Here is a 15,618-nt window from a genome sequence, read left to right on the forward strand (position 1 = left end):
AGCACAAGTGTCACTGAAAGCAGAATATGGCCTTCCTAATTTCTGTTAACTGATGATAAGCATGCAAGAACTTAGCTTGCCTTTCAGATCCTAAGTTGAGCTTGCAGTGCTGGCAGTTGGAAAAAATAATCTTTTATTTGTAATTGGAGCAAATTTGTTCTGGAAGTCACCAAACAAAATAAATATTGAAAGCCACATAGACCCATTTTTACAGTTATTTTCAGAGAAGAACTGCACGGTCTCAGTGTTCCATCTGGAATTTATTATTAAATTTTTTTGCAAAATGTTTTGAAGAAGTAAAACTTTCTATTCATGTTAAACATTTTCATCATCAGTAGGATGCAAAATTAAAAGGTGAGATGGAAAACAAGTAACAGTGGCCTTACCAATCAGCTCACCAACATAAAAAAAAAAAAATCTTGCTTTTTCTAAGCTATGACCAGTAAAATACAAATGCTGATAGCTCACAATACAACTGACTCATTCAGTATGACAGATAGCCGAGCATCAATCCCCAATTCAACACACTCTCAAAACTAGGGCAACTGAAGTTGGCAAACACAGTACTGGATGGAGACCTGAACCACACAGTTGTCCCCGATCTATTTCCATAATATACCAAACCAAAACTTCAAACCTCAAAACCCCTCAACTTTAGTATGTTTGAAATCTGTCTCTGCATTTGCAAGCTCAGGCTCATTTCTAATTTTAAACTAGAGCATGAATTTATGTCTTGTGCTAGTATGACCATGGCTCAGCATTCTAGACCTTGGTATTCAATATAGCTCAAAGAAGACACACAAATTAACATGTTTTGGGCCCAATCCAACTCCCAGTCAATGAGAGTTTTGCCACTGCTTTCAGTGGGAGCAAAACAACTCTCTCTATTTTTTTCATATGCAATCGATATATTTTGGTTCAACTGGAAAGAAGAAACCTGCCTCCTACAAGCCACATCAAGGTTTGACTTAAATTAGTACATCCAAACTTTGAAAATATCCCATAGCAGAAACCTTTTATTTTGAACTCTGGATAATGCAAATATTATATTCCCTAATATAGGGCCCAATCCTAGGCCCACTGTAGACAATGGAAAGACTCCTATAAATTTCAGTGGGAGATGGATTGGGCCCATTGTTTTTTTTTTCCCCTTAAGGATTTCATTTGCTTACTCATTATAAGCAAAACCATTTTTCTACTTTGCCATTCACTGTTTCCTTACAAACCATTCTAGTATGGCAATGTTTAAACTAGTATTGTATGATTTTAGATTTATCAAGCTGTGCAGGGAGATGTGGGGAAGGGTATTCTAGAGAGGCTCCTTGCCATTGTGATTATAGCTGTCTACACTACATGGAGTGCTGCCACGATTACAAGAGGTTCTGCACAGAGGGTAAGTTGTCAAACCCAGTCAGTTTCTACGATGATGAGCTCTGCTCCTATTTCCTTTTACACTTGTAAAGCTTTTACACTTTTCTTTTACACTTGTTCTCTTCTCAATGTTTATACGTCTCTTTCGCTTTATTGTGTCTCTCGTTTCCTTCTCATAAATGTCGTATCATGTCTGAATAAAAGTTTTTCATGGATAATCACCACTTCAAAAAGTCCAGTATTCACATTTACAATAATTAGGCTGTCACTAAGAAAAGTGCCCTGCTTTTAAGACTAGCAGAGCAGCACAGAAGGGGTTAATATTTTACTGCCAATTTGTGGCCAATCCTGTTCAGCTCTTTTAAAACAAACTTTTTAAAGCAACATTTTAAAAACTGTGGGGGCCAGAGGCCCTGATTCAAAGCCCAGTGAAGTCAATAGGAGTCTTTCCATCGACTTTCAATGGACTTCAGATCAGATTGTGCTATCAGTTTTTAAGCCAAAAATCACTACTAAGTAAGATATTCCTGTTTAAAATACTGATGGCTTAATATGGACCTATACTTTCTAATGAAAAAGTAGTTGAAATTTGCCATGTTAAAAACTCACTTCTGTTTCGATTTGCTGAGTCCATGTAGTTGAAAATGTGTGGAAGACTGATGGGGAAGAAGATAGAATGAATACTGGACTTAGATATATTTCTCCTATAATCAACATGTCACTGAACAGTGAAAATATGCATGTTTCAATCTGTTTTTACAAGGATTTTGGCAAATTAGGTTTATTGTGAGGCAGCAATGAATTAAATTCATGTTTATGACTAAGTGTTTGTCCGCAGAGTGCGTTAATCTGCACCAGAGGGATGTGAATTCTAGGGTGCACAAGTGTGTCACACACTAACTAGCCTGTGTGGACTCTGCTGGTGTGCATTAAAAGTTCGCTAGTGTACGTTAATACAGTCCGATTTAATACTACGTTACCATGCACTGGGGAACTTTGTGTGCACGCCAGAAGGATTCACATGGGCCAGCAACATGCTAGTGTGCACCAGAATTTATACTTTTTGGTGAGGGTTAATTGCACAATGCAGACAAGCCGTTAAGATAACCATGGTGTACTATTCACTGGAGTTCTAACAGTGCTAAAACATTCTAGGGTAGAATTTTTTAGTTCTGTCATTACAGAATCATAAGCCGCAACTCTGTCACCCTTATTCATACTAAGTGGTACATTACTGCATAAATAGCCCTATGGAAGGGACTTGCATTGTGGTTAACCCAGTCATAAATATTAAACTGAGTGTATTGATGGCTCGCATAAACCTGATTCGAATAAGACAAAATGTTAACCTGCTCAGCAATTTCAATATTCCTTTGATTCTCTTGAATGATATGTTGGTCTGAAATTAAATGTTGCAGATTTTCTTTATTATACAATATCCTGCTTAGTTACTATAGGCCAGATTTTTAAAGGTCTAGAGCAGAGGTGGGCAAACTACGGCCACATCCAGCCTACGGGACCCTCCTGCCCGGCCCCTGAGCTCCTGGCCCGGAAGGCTGCCCCAGGCCCCTACACCACTGTCCCCCCTGCCCTGCAGCCTCAGGGTGCTGCACCGCCAGTGCAACGCTCTGGGCGGCCGGACAGCGCAGTTGCAGAGCCGCGGTCCGACCTGGTGCTCTGGGCAGCGCGGTAAGGGGGCAGGGAGCAGGGGGGGCTGGATAAAGGGCAGGAGAGTTGGGGGTGGTGGTCAGGGGGTGGAGGTGTGATAAGGGTTGGGGCGGTCAGAGGACGGGGAACAGGGGGGTTGAATGGGGCAGGGATCCCCGGGGGGCAGTCAGGAGGGAGAGTGGGGTTGGATGGGGCGACAGGGGTCAGTCGGGGCAGGGGTTCCGGGGGCGGTCAGAGGACAGGGAGAAGGGGTGGTTGGATGGGGCAGGGGTCCCCGGGGGCAAGTCAGGAATGAGAGAGGGGGCTGGATGTGGTGGCAAGGGACAGTCAGGGGTGGGTGGTCAGGGGGTGGTGGATGGGGCAGGAGTCCCGGGGGAGCTGTCAGGGGGCAAGACGTGTGGTGGGGGTCGGGTCAGATAGGAGGCGGGGGTCAGGTCACGCCACACCTGGCTGTTTGGGGAGACACAGCCTCCCATGACTGGCCCTCCATACAATTTTGGAAACCCGATGTGGTCCTCAGGCCAAAAAGTTTGCCAGTGCCTGGTCTAGGGGTAGACAGGCAGTGTGCCTAAAAACCTTTAAAAACCTGGCTCTCCACGATTTAAAAAAAATGTTGCTGTATGCTCTGTTTGCAAAGCATTTAAACATGTGCTTAACTTTAAATATGCGAGTAATCCCATGGAGCTTAATGACTGACTAATTGAATCTGGCATTAGCAGGATGTCAGAGAGATGTTTATGAATGCAATTTTTCTTATCACTGTAATTTAAGGACAAACTTCTGATCTCATTTACAGTGGTGCATAACAGGAGCTAAACCACTGATATCAGTGAAACTAGTCTGGATTTTTATTGGTGTAAGTGAGGTCAGAATCTGGCTGTAAATTATCCTAACAGCACTTAATTAATATTTAAAGTAAAATACGATTTTGAGCCCTGCACATAATCAGAGATGAACTTCAGTAGGAGGTTCAGGCACAGAAAGGCTACAGGATTGGGTTTATTGCCTGTACGCTAAACAGTGTAACTACCAACTACTTATTTTGAATTGGAGGCACTGAGAACTGTATCCTCAACTTCCAGTGACTTCAGGTCCAGTATGACCATTGAAATAGTAAAATTTGTGTCTGTTACACACATACTACACAACATCAACAAATATGTTAAGATATTGCAAACATTTAAGGCCACATTTTGTCCTTAAATGTGTAATTTATATAAAATTCTGATGTCAATGGCAGCTGCACACACTCCTGCAAGCAGATAAATTGACCCTTACTATTGATTATGCAGTGCAAGAAACTTAGTGGTTATTAAAAGTTTAGCCCCAATAGATTATTAAGAATAGACAACAATTCAAAATGAATTAAGGCTATTTAATTATACATCTAAATATTAGTACTGATATTATGTTATAAAAAGGTACAAAAATAATTTTGCACTCAATTAACATCAGGGGACAAATTTGCAGAAAAGGACTGTGTAATTTTCTATGCACAGCCATTTCCACGTTCCAGAAACAGCTTATGTATATCAGATAGTCTAACCCACAACTTGTTCAAGCAAATCCATTTTTTCCAAGTGCACTATTTTTAATGTTGTTGACACAAATAATTGCTCATGCAAAATGATGTGCAGATTGAGGGGCCCACCTGAAAATCTGGCCCGGTATAACTTCTTTGTTAAATCTAAATTCAGTCCCTATTTGAGACATTTTACATCTGGCCCAATATTTCAGACATCACATCTGACTGGGGGAAGGAAATCCTGTTCAAAGGAACCTTCTTCCAGTGAACTCTGAGATAATGAAACAGCTTCTAGTGAAGCAGAATGTAAATTCTAAATAGTTTCAGTACACCACAATGTGCAAATTGCAGTTACAGAGCATGATTCCCAACCGACTAAAAGCAATTGGAGTCTTTACATTGATTTAAATGGGCTTTAGATCAAACTCAGAGTGATTACGTGCTTATATGAAGTTGTTCTTTATATCAACAAAAATTAATGACGTCACTATAAAAGGGTTCCACTGCAGAACAAAACACAAACAAACAAACAAAACAAACCAGGCAATAGTGCTGAACCTCTTGCTTTGCCTTGTGTAGAACTCTCCTGTAAAGGACGCTGCTCTGAAACTTTTGTAAGAGGGAGAGAATGTGACTGTGACGCAGACTGCAAAAAATATGGGAAATGCTGTCCAGACTATCCAAAACATTGTGAAGAAGGTGAGTGTACTTTCCTTATAAATGGCTTTCAGTATTTTATATATTTAATATAGCTGCTAAAGTGTTGTAGCAGATTAACAACCCCACATATTTTGTACTTGATAATGCTCACATTAAAGGAATTTTGCCATTAACTTCAATGGAAATAGGATCGATCATTCCCTTTCATTAACAGAACCCTTGCGTATGGAAAACAGGAACTATGAGGAGGTGATTAAATGAATGGTCTGGTTACATTCCTTTATTGGAACATAGATGCTCTGAACTACCTACTGGATTCTTCTCTGAATTAACTGCTCTGAGCTATCTTCTGAGTCTTCTAACTGCTCGTGTTTTCAGACAGTCCTTAACTAGCGATAAAAAAAATTCTTTAACAAAACAGACTTTCTGCATTTTCTCAAGAGTAGGAGCTATATTATAAACAGGAACTGCTGAAATCACCAGAAAGAAAAGAATTTTTAGGGAATAATTTTTAAATGTGTTTATTTTTAGTCTTTATATGGAACATCCACACCCCCACACTTCTAGGCCCATGATGTATAATAATACTTTCGCGGCTCGATTCTTTGCAGGTATAACTCCCCTGACTTCAATGTCGTTACATGCAAATGTAGAATTTGGAGGTTTAAGTGTGGGGAACTGGATGGCTCAGAGTACAGGTAATGGGATAATAGTATGACATTTACTCTACCTGCAGAGAATCTGACTGTTATGCACGTAGGGTACAGAGAGGTTAGACAAGGAAAATCCACATCCCCATTCCCCATCCAGGTGTTCCCTGCAGGTTAAGGTTGATATGTATATGTATATGGCAGGGTAGTGTGAGAAACCACGTCTTGCTGCTTTCCAAGCTGTACCTGTACTATGGATAAAGGCAGAACTTCATTCTCCAGGGAGATCTATTCTCAAGCTTTCAGGAGCACTAAGACATGGATTCAAAGCATGGAAGCACATTCTTAACTTTAATCGTGTGAGCAATCCCATCCTATTCTGCAAAGCACTTAAGCATATACTTTAAGCATCTGCTTAAGTGCTTTGCTGAATCTGTGCCTTAATACCCATGAAACTGATATATGCAGCTGGCACTGGGATACTGCCTTCTGAGATCACAGGATCTCCAGGGCATTATTGTACCCAATTTTAAAGTCAGCAGTTCAACAACCAACATGAACGTTATGAAAAAAAAAATAATTAATTAAAATTAATTAATTAATTACCATCCAAAATGTTGTTTTACTTTGTGTGAAAAAGTGAAAACATCTCATTAAAGTCTTGGGAATATTGTACTAACTTGTGAACATCACGTGGATTTAATGTCTAAACTACCAGGCTACTGCCTTTGAAAGTTTCCCTCTGTCCATTTGAACTGTTAGGAAGATTCTGTGCACCAGGTGACACCGTCTGTGATTTTCATCACTGATTTGGGTTCACTACCCTTTTTGCTTCCTGCTCCTCAGACCTCTGCTTCAACACTGACTCTTTTCAGTTAGAGCTTAAAATAAGACCTTCTCTTACTAATGCAAGAGCAGAAATAATTAGATTAAAAATTCTATGTTCTTCTTCAGAATTATCGCCTACAAAAATATTTAAATGATTTGCTCATTTCTAAACTAAGCAAAATTTTGTTTATAGTGAATACTTCCACTCCACCACCCCCCATTTCCCAGAGAAAGCAAATGTTTCATGGATCTGCAGGGACCATTAGCATTGCATAGCAAAGGAGAAAAATAGGGAGGCGACCACATGCTGATGCAAAGCTGAGGTGTGTATCTGCTAAGCAATGTTTAAATTGGAGGAAATCCATACGAATGGTAGACTCCCCTTTTGCTCAGTCTGCGGACTAAATAGCAAGCACGCAAGCAAGGTACTTAAGAATAGATGACCTAAAAAAGGTGGATTTTTTTTCATGTCTTGCAAAAGTTTCTAATGAATATTATATTGTACCATGTTAAACATGTCATAACACACATTGCCAAGTCTCATTTTGTAGAGGCAATGGAGAAAGTGACAGAAAATGTACTGAACTGTCTAAAATGAAATTCAGTTCAATTGTTATCTTTGACTGCAAGTCCCCTAAGAGTTTGATAAGTGGTCAGAGTCATTTACAAAAGAGCAAAATCAATGACCAATTTAGAGCCACTTTAAGGCCCCTGTATTGTACACTTCCAGCATGGTGGGTAAAAGGGTCTTAGTGTTAATAAAAATCAGACCTGACTTTAAAAAAAAAAAAGAGCACAATCATCTTCATCTGTAGGAAGAAAAATGAAATTCACATTTTTATTTTATTGTATTTCATTGCATTCCCTAAAGCTGTAGCAATAAACCATTTTTGAATGGCTAAAGCTAACTGGTGGTTAGACCAGTTAACATTCATTTGTTTACTTTTAAAAACATTTTAGGGGACACCTTGCTGAGTTGGCCTATCCTGACCTTGTCGTGGGAGCTGAAATTCAAGCTGCCATGTATGTTGATCTTGTCTCCAATCTGCAATGTTGATTTCAATCACTTCAATCTCTACTAGGCTCTGATGCATTGCTGGGGTGGAGCTCAATAAACAGCCTTATACTGTTCACACTTCACAGAAAACATTGTTAATATAGCACTCCCATGTAAAAAAAGATTTTTAAAAAAATGTACAACTTCTAAAGGTTTCAGAGTAGCAGCTGTGTTAGTCTGTATCCGCAAAAAGAAAAGGAGGACTTGTGACACCTTAGAGACTAACAAACTTATTTGAGCATAAGCTTTCGTGAGCTACAGCTCACTTCATCGGATGCATTCAGTGGAAAATACAGTGGGGAGATTTATATACAGAGAGAACATGAAACAATGGGTGTTACCATACACACTGTAACCAGAGTGATCAGGTAAGGTGAGCTATTACCAGCAGGGGGGGGACGGGACCTTTTGTAGTGACAATCAAGGTGGGCCATTTCCAGAAGTTGACAAGAAATGTGAGGAACAGTGCGCGGCGGGGGGGGGGGGGGGATAAACATGGGGAAATAGTTTTACTTTGTGTAATGACCCATCCACTCCCAGTCTTTATTCAAGCCTAAGTTAGTTGTATCCAATTTGCAAATTAATTCAAATTCAGCAGTCTCTCGTTGGAGTTTGTTTTTGAAATTTTTTTGCTGAAGAATTGCCACTTTTAGGTCTGCAATCGAGTGACCAAAGAGATTGAAGTGTTCTCCGACTGGTTTTTGAATGTTATAATTCTTGACGTCTGATTTGTGTCCATTTATTCTTTTACATAGAGACTATCCAGTTTGGCCAATGTACATGGTAGAGGGGCACTGCTGGCACATGATGGCATATATCACATTGGTAGATGCGCAGGTGAACGAGCCTCTGATAGTGTGGCTGATGTGATTAGGCCCTATAGATATGTGGACAGAGTTGGCAATGGGCTTTGTTGCAAGGATAGGATCCTGGGTTAGTCGTTCTGTTGTGTGGTTGCTGGTGAGTATTGGCTTCAGGTTGGGGGCTGTCTGTAAGCAAAGACTGGCCTGTCTCCCAAGATCTGTGAGAGTGATGGGTCGTCTTTCAGGATAGGTGGTAGATCCTTGATGATGTGTTGGAGAGGTTTTAGTTGGGGGCTGAAGGTGATGGCTAGGGCCGTTCTGTTATTTTCTTTGTTGGGCCTGTCCTGTAGTAGGTGACTTCTGGGTACTCTTCTGGCTCTGTCAATCTGTTTCTTCACTTCAGCAGGTGGGTGTTGTAGTTGTAAGAATGCTTGATAGAGATCTTGTAGGTGTTTGTCTCTGTCTGAGGGGTTGGAGCAAATGCGGTTGTATCATAGAGCTTGGCTGTAGAGCATGGATCATGTGGTGTGGTCTGGATGAAAGCTGGAGGCATGTAGGTAGGAATAGCGGTCAGTAGGTTTCCGGTATAGGGTGGTGTTTATGTGACCATCGCTTATTAGCACCTGTCATAAATATAAAGGGAAGGGTAAACCCCTTTAAAATCCCTCCTGGCCAGAGGAAAAATCCTCTCACCTGTAAAGGGTTAAGAAGCTAAAGGTAACCTCGCTGGCACCTGACCAAAATGACCAATGAGGAGACAAGATACTTTCAAAAGCTGGGAGGAGGGAGAGAAACAAAGGGTCTGTGTCTGTCAGTACGCTGCTTTTGCCGGGGATAGAACAGGAATGGAGTCTTAGAACTTTTAGTAAGTAATCTAGCTAGGTATGCGTTAGATTATGATTTCTTTTAATGGCTGAGAAAAGAACTGTGCTGAATAGAATGACTATTTCTGTCTGTGTGTCTTTTTTGTAACTTAAGGTTTTGCCTAGAGGGATTCTCTATGTTTTGAATCTAATTACCCTGTAAGGTATCTACCATCCTGATTTTACAGAGGTGATTCCTTTACTTCTATTTACTTCTATTTCTATTAAAAGTCTTCTTGTAAGAAAACTGAATGCTTTTTCATTGTTCTCAGATCCAACGGTTTGGGTCTGTGGTCACCTATGCAAATTGGTGAGGATTTTTACCAAACCTTTCCCAGGAAGTGGAGTGCAAGGGTCGGGAGGATTTTGGGGGGGAAAGACGTGTCCAAACTATGTTTCCCAGTAAACCCAGTTAGAGTTTGGTGGTGGCAGTGGATATTCCAAGGACAAAGGATAAAATTAATTTTTACCTTGGGGAAGTTTTAACCTAACCTTGTAAAAATAAGCTTAGGAGGTTTTCATGCAGGTCCCCACATCTGTACCCTAAAGTTCAGAGTGGGGGAGGAACCTTGACAGCACCGTAGTGTCCAGGAAGTGGATCTCTTGTGTGGACTGGTCCAGGCTGAGGTTGATGGTGGGATGGAAATTGTTGAAATCATGGTGGAATTCCTCAAGGGCTTCTTTTCCATGGGTCCAGATGGTGAAGATGTCATCAATGTAGCGCAAATAGAGTAGGGGCATTAGGGGACGATAGTTGAGGAAGCGTTGTTCTAAGTCAGCCATAAAAATGTTGGCATACCGTGGTGCCATGCAGGTACCCATAGCAGTGCCGCTGATTTTAAGGTATACATTGTCCCCAAATTTGAAATAGTTATGGGTGAGGACAAAGTCACAAAGTTCAGCCACCAGGTTTGCTGTGACATTATCGGGGATACTGTTCCTGACGGCTTGTAGTCCATCTTTGTGCGGAATGTTGGTGTAGAGGGCTTCCACATCCATAGTGGCTAGGATGGTGTTTTCAGGAAGATCACCGATGGATTGTAGTTTCCTCAGGAAGTCAGTGGTGTCTCGAAGATAGCTGGGAGTGCTGGTAGCATAGGGCCTGAGGAGGGAGTCTACATAGCCAGACAATCCTGCTGTCAGGGTGCCAATGCCTAAGATGATGGGGCGTCCAGGATTTCCAGGTTTATGGATCTTGGGTAGCAGATAGAATACCCCTGGTCGGGGTTCCAGGGGTGTGTCTGTGTGGATTTGTTCTTGTGCTTTTTCAGCGAGTTTCTTGAGCAAATACTGTAGTTTCTTTTGTTAACCCTCAGTGAGTAATGGCTTGCAGAAAGTGGTGTTGGAGAGCTGCCGAGCAGCCTCTTGTTCATATTCCGACCTATTCATGATGACAACAGCACCTCCTTTGTCAGCCTTTTCGATTATGATGTCAGAGTTGTTTCTAAAAAGAAAAAGAGTACTTGTGGCACCTTAGAGACTAACCAATTTATTTGAGCATGAGTTTCGTAACAAATAAATTGGTTAGTCTCTAAGGTGCCACAAGTACTCTTTTTCTTTTTGCGAATACAGACTAACACGGCTGTTACTCTGAAACCTGAGAGTTGTTTCTGAGGCTGTGGATGACATTGTGTTCTGCACGGCTAAGGTTATGGGGCAAGTGATGCTGCTTTTCCACAATTTCAGCCCGTGCACGTCGGCGGAAGCACTCTATGTAGAAGTCCAGTCTGTTGTTTTGATCTTCAGGAGGAGTCCACCCAGAATCCCTCTTTTTGTAGTCTTGGTAGGAAGGTCTCTGTGAGTTAGTATGTTGTTCAGAGGTGTGTTGGAAATATTCCTTGAGTCAGAGACGTCGAAAATAGGATTCTAGGTCACCACAGAACTGTATCATGTTCGTGGGGGTGGAGGGGCAGAAGGAGAGGCCCTGAGATAGGACAGATTCTTCTGCTGGGCTAAGAGTATACTTGGATAGATTAACAATATTGCTGGGTGGGTTAAGGGAACCACTGTTGTGGCCCCTTGTGGCATGTAGTAGTTTAGATAGTTTAGTGTCCTTTGTCTTTTGTAGAGAAGCAAAGTGTGTGTTGTAAATGGCTTGTCTAGTTTTTGTAAAGTCCAGCCACAAGAAAGTTTGTGTTTCTAAAGGTAATTTTTTGTCCTACATCCCCCTCTTTATTTGTTTTCATGAAAAGTCACCCCCGTGGACCTGATCCAACTTTTGCTGATTTCACTAGGAGTTGATCCAGGCCCTAAAGCATTTTCATTCATAATTGCATACATTCCTCAATATAAATTATGGGTTCTATTCTGCCACTCTTATTCACCTTGAATACTAGCTTAACATGTCACTAGCCCCACCGGTTTCCATGGGACTACTTGGGAAGCAAGGTAATACTGAATGAGTGTAAGGCTGATCACATGAAAGTTCTAATAGTTAAAAATGTATAAAGCACATTTATTTCTCTTGTGATATTTATAGGCATCTTTGATTGCAACAAAAAAAGCTTATAAATTTTTCTGAGGTCATGAAATTTACATGGGCTCTTATAAGGGCTCCCCTTCAATGGGTGGGGGAAAGGTTACAGGATAGCCAGGAGGCAGCTGGGTTGATGTCAAGAGAAGGTCACTGCACTGCCTTTCCTGCTGACCAGCAGAGTGGTGCATAAGTGTGCACATTTATAGCCAGTGAAGCCATCTTTTACCCACCCTCCCACCTATGAACCTGGCAAAAGGACCAGGCTTCCTCTTGACGGACTGTGGGAATTACACTAGTTGACCATTTCCTTGGGGAGCTGGGAAGGAATTTTTCTCTTTTTGCCAGATTAGCCAAGGCAGGGTGGTTTTTTCCACCTCCCCCACAGGAGGTCTGGGGCCCACTGGGGTGGAGTAGGTTATAAGGCTACGTTTTAGTCACAGGTATTTTTTGTAAATGTCATGGGCAGTAAACAAAAGTTCACGGCCCATGATCTGTCCATGACTTTTACTATATACCCCTGACTAAAACTTGGGGGGCAGGAAGGCCGATGGTTGCTGGGGGTGCTCGAGGGTGCGCAGGGTTCTGTGGCCCTGGAGAGTACTGCGGGTGCTGGGGGAGTGTTGGTGGGGCTGGGGCAGACCCCCTACCTGGCTCCTGGGAAGCAGCAACCTCCAGCTCCTAGCTCCACGTGCTGCCTCTGCTCTGCCCCAATGGGAGCTGCGGGGGCGGTGCCTGCAGACGGAGGCAGCACGTGGAGCTAGGAGCTGAGGGAAGGGAGTTCCTGTCGCCTTTCTGGGGAGGCCCCTCTCCCCAGATAAGCACAGGCCTGCACCTGAAACCACACCCCCCCACACACACACCCAAACTACTGCTGCTGCGGGGGCAGGGGGAGGGGGAGAGGGAGACTGCCACAGCAGGAGCTGGTGCGACTAGCCCAGGACTGCCCGAGCTGCTCAGGAGGCTCCTGGGCCATCCATACTGGCCACTGCAGAAGGCCTAGTGACAAACACAAAGCCCTAATTATAATGTTGCAACTTAGTATGTAAAACTTGTGGTAGATGTCCAGGACAGGTACTTGGTATGGAAGAAATAAAATGGATTGGGAAAGGATTTGAAGGAAAGCATCCCTTAAGAGAGTCGAGTAAGGGAGGTTTGATGCTCCTACATCTGGAGCAATGGTGAGCCAACTCCTCTGCTTTTATAGCCCCTTTTCACCTCATATGAAGAGAGGGTGGTAGAATCCCAGCAGCAGGATAGCTGTGACATGGCTGGGGATTATGTGGAAATTATTAAGAAAAGGATAATGACCTGCACTGTACAATTTGTTGCCAGATACTTTAAGTGAATAAAGTTGCAGCCTAGGGAAACTACCTCCGTTGCCTCCTGTCTTTCTTCTGGCATGGCTGGACAATGAATTGGCTACTACCTGAACCTTTGCTATTTGTCTCACTCCCTGATCCAAAAATCACATCTGCAGTTTAGATTCACTGCTAGATCCCAAATTATTTTCTGGTGCTGGTTTGAACACAGCTGAAATCTCATGAGATTTCAGTGACAATATATCTGAACCCTCAAAACTGAACCTAAGGGGACTAACCTAATATCTGGACTTTGCCCCCTTGCTCCATGTCTACTGTCTCTCAAGGAATTATTAATTCTTGAAGGCCGCCTCCCCCGGAAATTGTCATATGTATGGAGAATGAACTAAATAACTAAAAAATGTTTAGGGCCTATCAAAAGATAACCCTCTGACTAGTTCTCATGGAGGACCAATGCCAAAAACATGTTCGAAGTTTGTAGCCCAAGACAATTTTTAGCTAGAGTAAGTGGACATAAAAGTTAAACAAAATTTTAAAAAGCGAAAACTCCCCTCCCCCCCAAATAATCCCATCAATAAAAAGTGTTCAACTGATCTCAATCTTTCAGAAAAAAAGGACTTCTCTGGCCTTAGATTAAGCATGAGAAGCTTCAGACTGAATGTGAACTTGTGTGTGTGTGTGTGTGTGTGGTTTTTTTGTAAAAGTTTGGGGGAATAGAGGGAGTGGAGCAAAATTAGGCTTATAATGGAAATGTCACAACTGTTCCATGTCATTTGCTAATGATTATATGCCTGATGCTGAATGAGAATGGAACTTCCATTAACACACAGTATTTTTCTTGGCTTCAGCACTTACTACAAAACCATCATCCAGAACAGCTCCTTTGGTCACCAAAACAACAGCCAAACGGTCATCTAAAAATTCAAAGAAGCAGCCAAAGAAAGTAGTACAATCCCATGAAGTTATGGAAGGTAGGAAAGAATACAAATGCGATGGAACTGGGCATTGCCTGAATGCATACTAAAGGTCATTACACTGTTCTGGATGTAGAAAGCTAATATGAGATGTTACCAGACAGCTACCAAACTTGTTAATAAAAGCTTATTACATCATCTACTTCTCAGAGAAGATCTTAATGGTTTCTAAGCTCTATCCTAGCTAATATAAATGTTAGAAAAGTGTTGTGATCTCTCTTCAGTCCCTAGTGGATTTTCATCCACATCTCAATAATCATTATATGCACAATTGGCAATTTCAGGAAGAGTCCAGGACTGTAAAAACAGAAGCACAGTAGCAGGACAGCAGTGTGTGGACAGCGCTGAGAGGGAAATTTACACAGTAAGGGTCTGATGCTTCAGTTAAGCCAGGCTGCATAAAATTTCAGAAAATACCCATAACTTAGTCTTTCTTTGTGGAAAGTGCAAAACACCTTTTTTTCTAGTGTTGTTATATTATATCATAACTTGTTAGATTATAGGCTGACCTTGAAGTTCATATGCTTATACTGACCGGGACAAATTCAAACGTGATGTAACTCTATTCACTACAATAGTAACACCAGGGGTCAATCATGGCAAATGTATGAGCGTTTTAACAGATAAACCTTTAAAACTCCTGCAAAGTGGAGTTTGCAATAATTTCCCATAAAGAGATGATACAGTGGATCAAAGCTAAAGAAATTACATTCATTTTAACTTTTTAAAAGACAGTGAGAACCTTTAACAAGGATCCAAATCCATTTACTGTATATTGCAGACATTAAACAGGAGAAAGACCTAGTCCGCAATGCTTTGCCAGTACAGTATTGTTTCGACAGTACATTTACAAGTGCAGCATTTCTCAGACAGTGGTCAGTAGAGCACTTCCAGGCGGTCTACAGAGAGACAGATCTGTCACAGTGTTGTCTAACACTCGTTAAGCAGCAATGCTTGCTGTTAGCAATAGCCCAGATCTCAAGATTTCCGGTGGCTTTTTTGAGAAGCTAAATGAGCACTGTTCTGTCTGTCAGCACTGCATGTCTGCCAGGTTTTGGGGGAAATAGGTGTCTAAATTTAAGTTGGATAGTGGATAACACCAACATTGAAGCAAAACATATAGAAGGACAGAACAAAACTGAAAAATATTTTGGAGATAAGATACAATGAAATATTAGGCATTTATACACTTAAGGCCAATTCCTGATCAATTTAGATATGTAAGTATAATCTGACTAAAGTTAATGGGACTACTAACAAAGAGTAAGGCAAGAAGATTTTGATCTAAGTTCATGGAGAGGAAATAAACCACACGATACAAAATGGGAGGAAATGTAACCAAGATGTCACCCTACAGTTGCAGTAAAGTGAGCTAAAATTCCTTTTGTCTCCTTACTATTCTCCTATTAATACTTGTCAGGTAA

Source organism: Caretta caretta, chromosome 8, assembly GCF_965140235.1.
Source record: "Caretta caretta isolate rCarCar2 chromosome 8, rCarCar1.hap1, whole genome shotgun sequence".
NCBI lineage: Eukaryota > Metazoa > Chordata > Testudines > Cheloniidae > Caretta > Caretta caretta.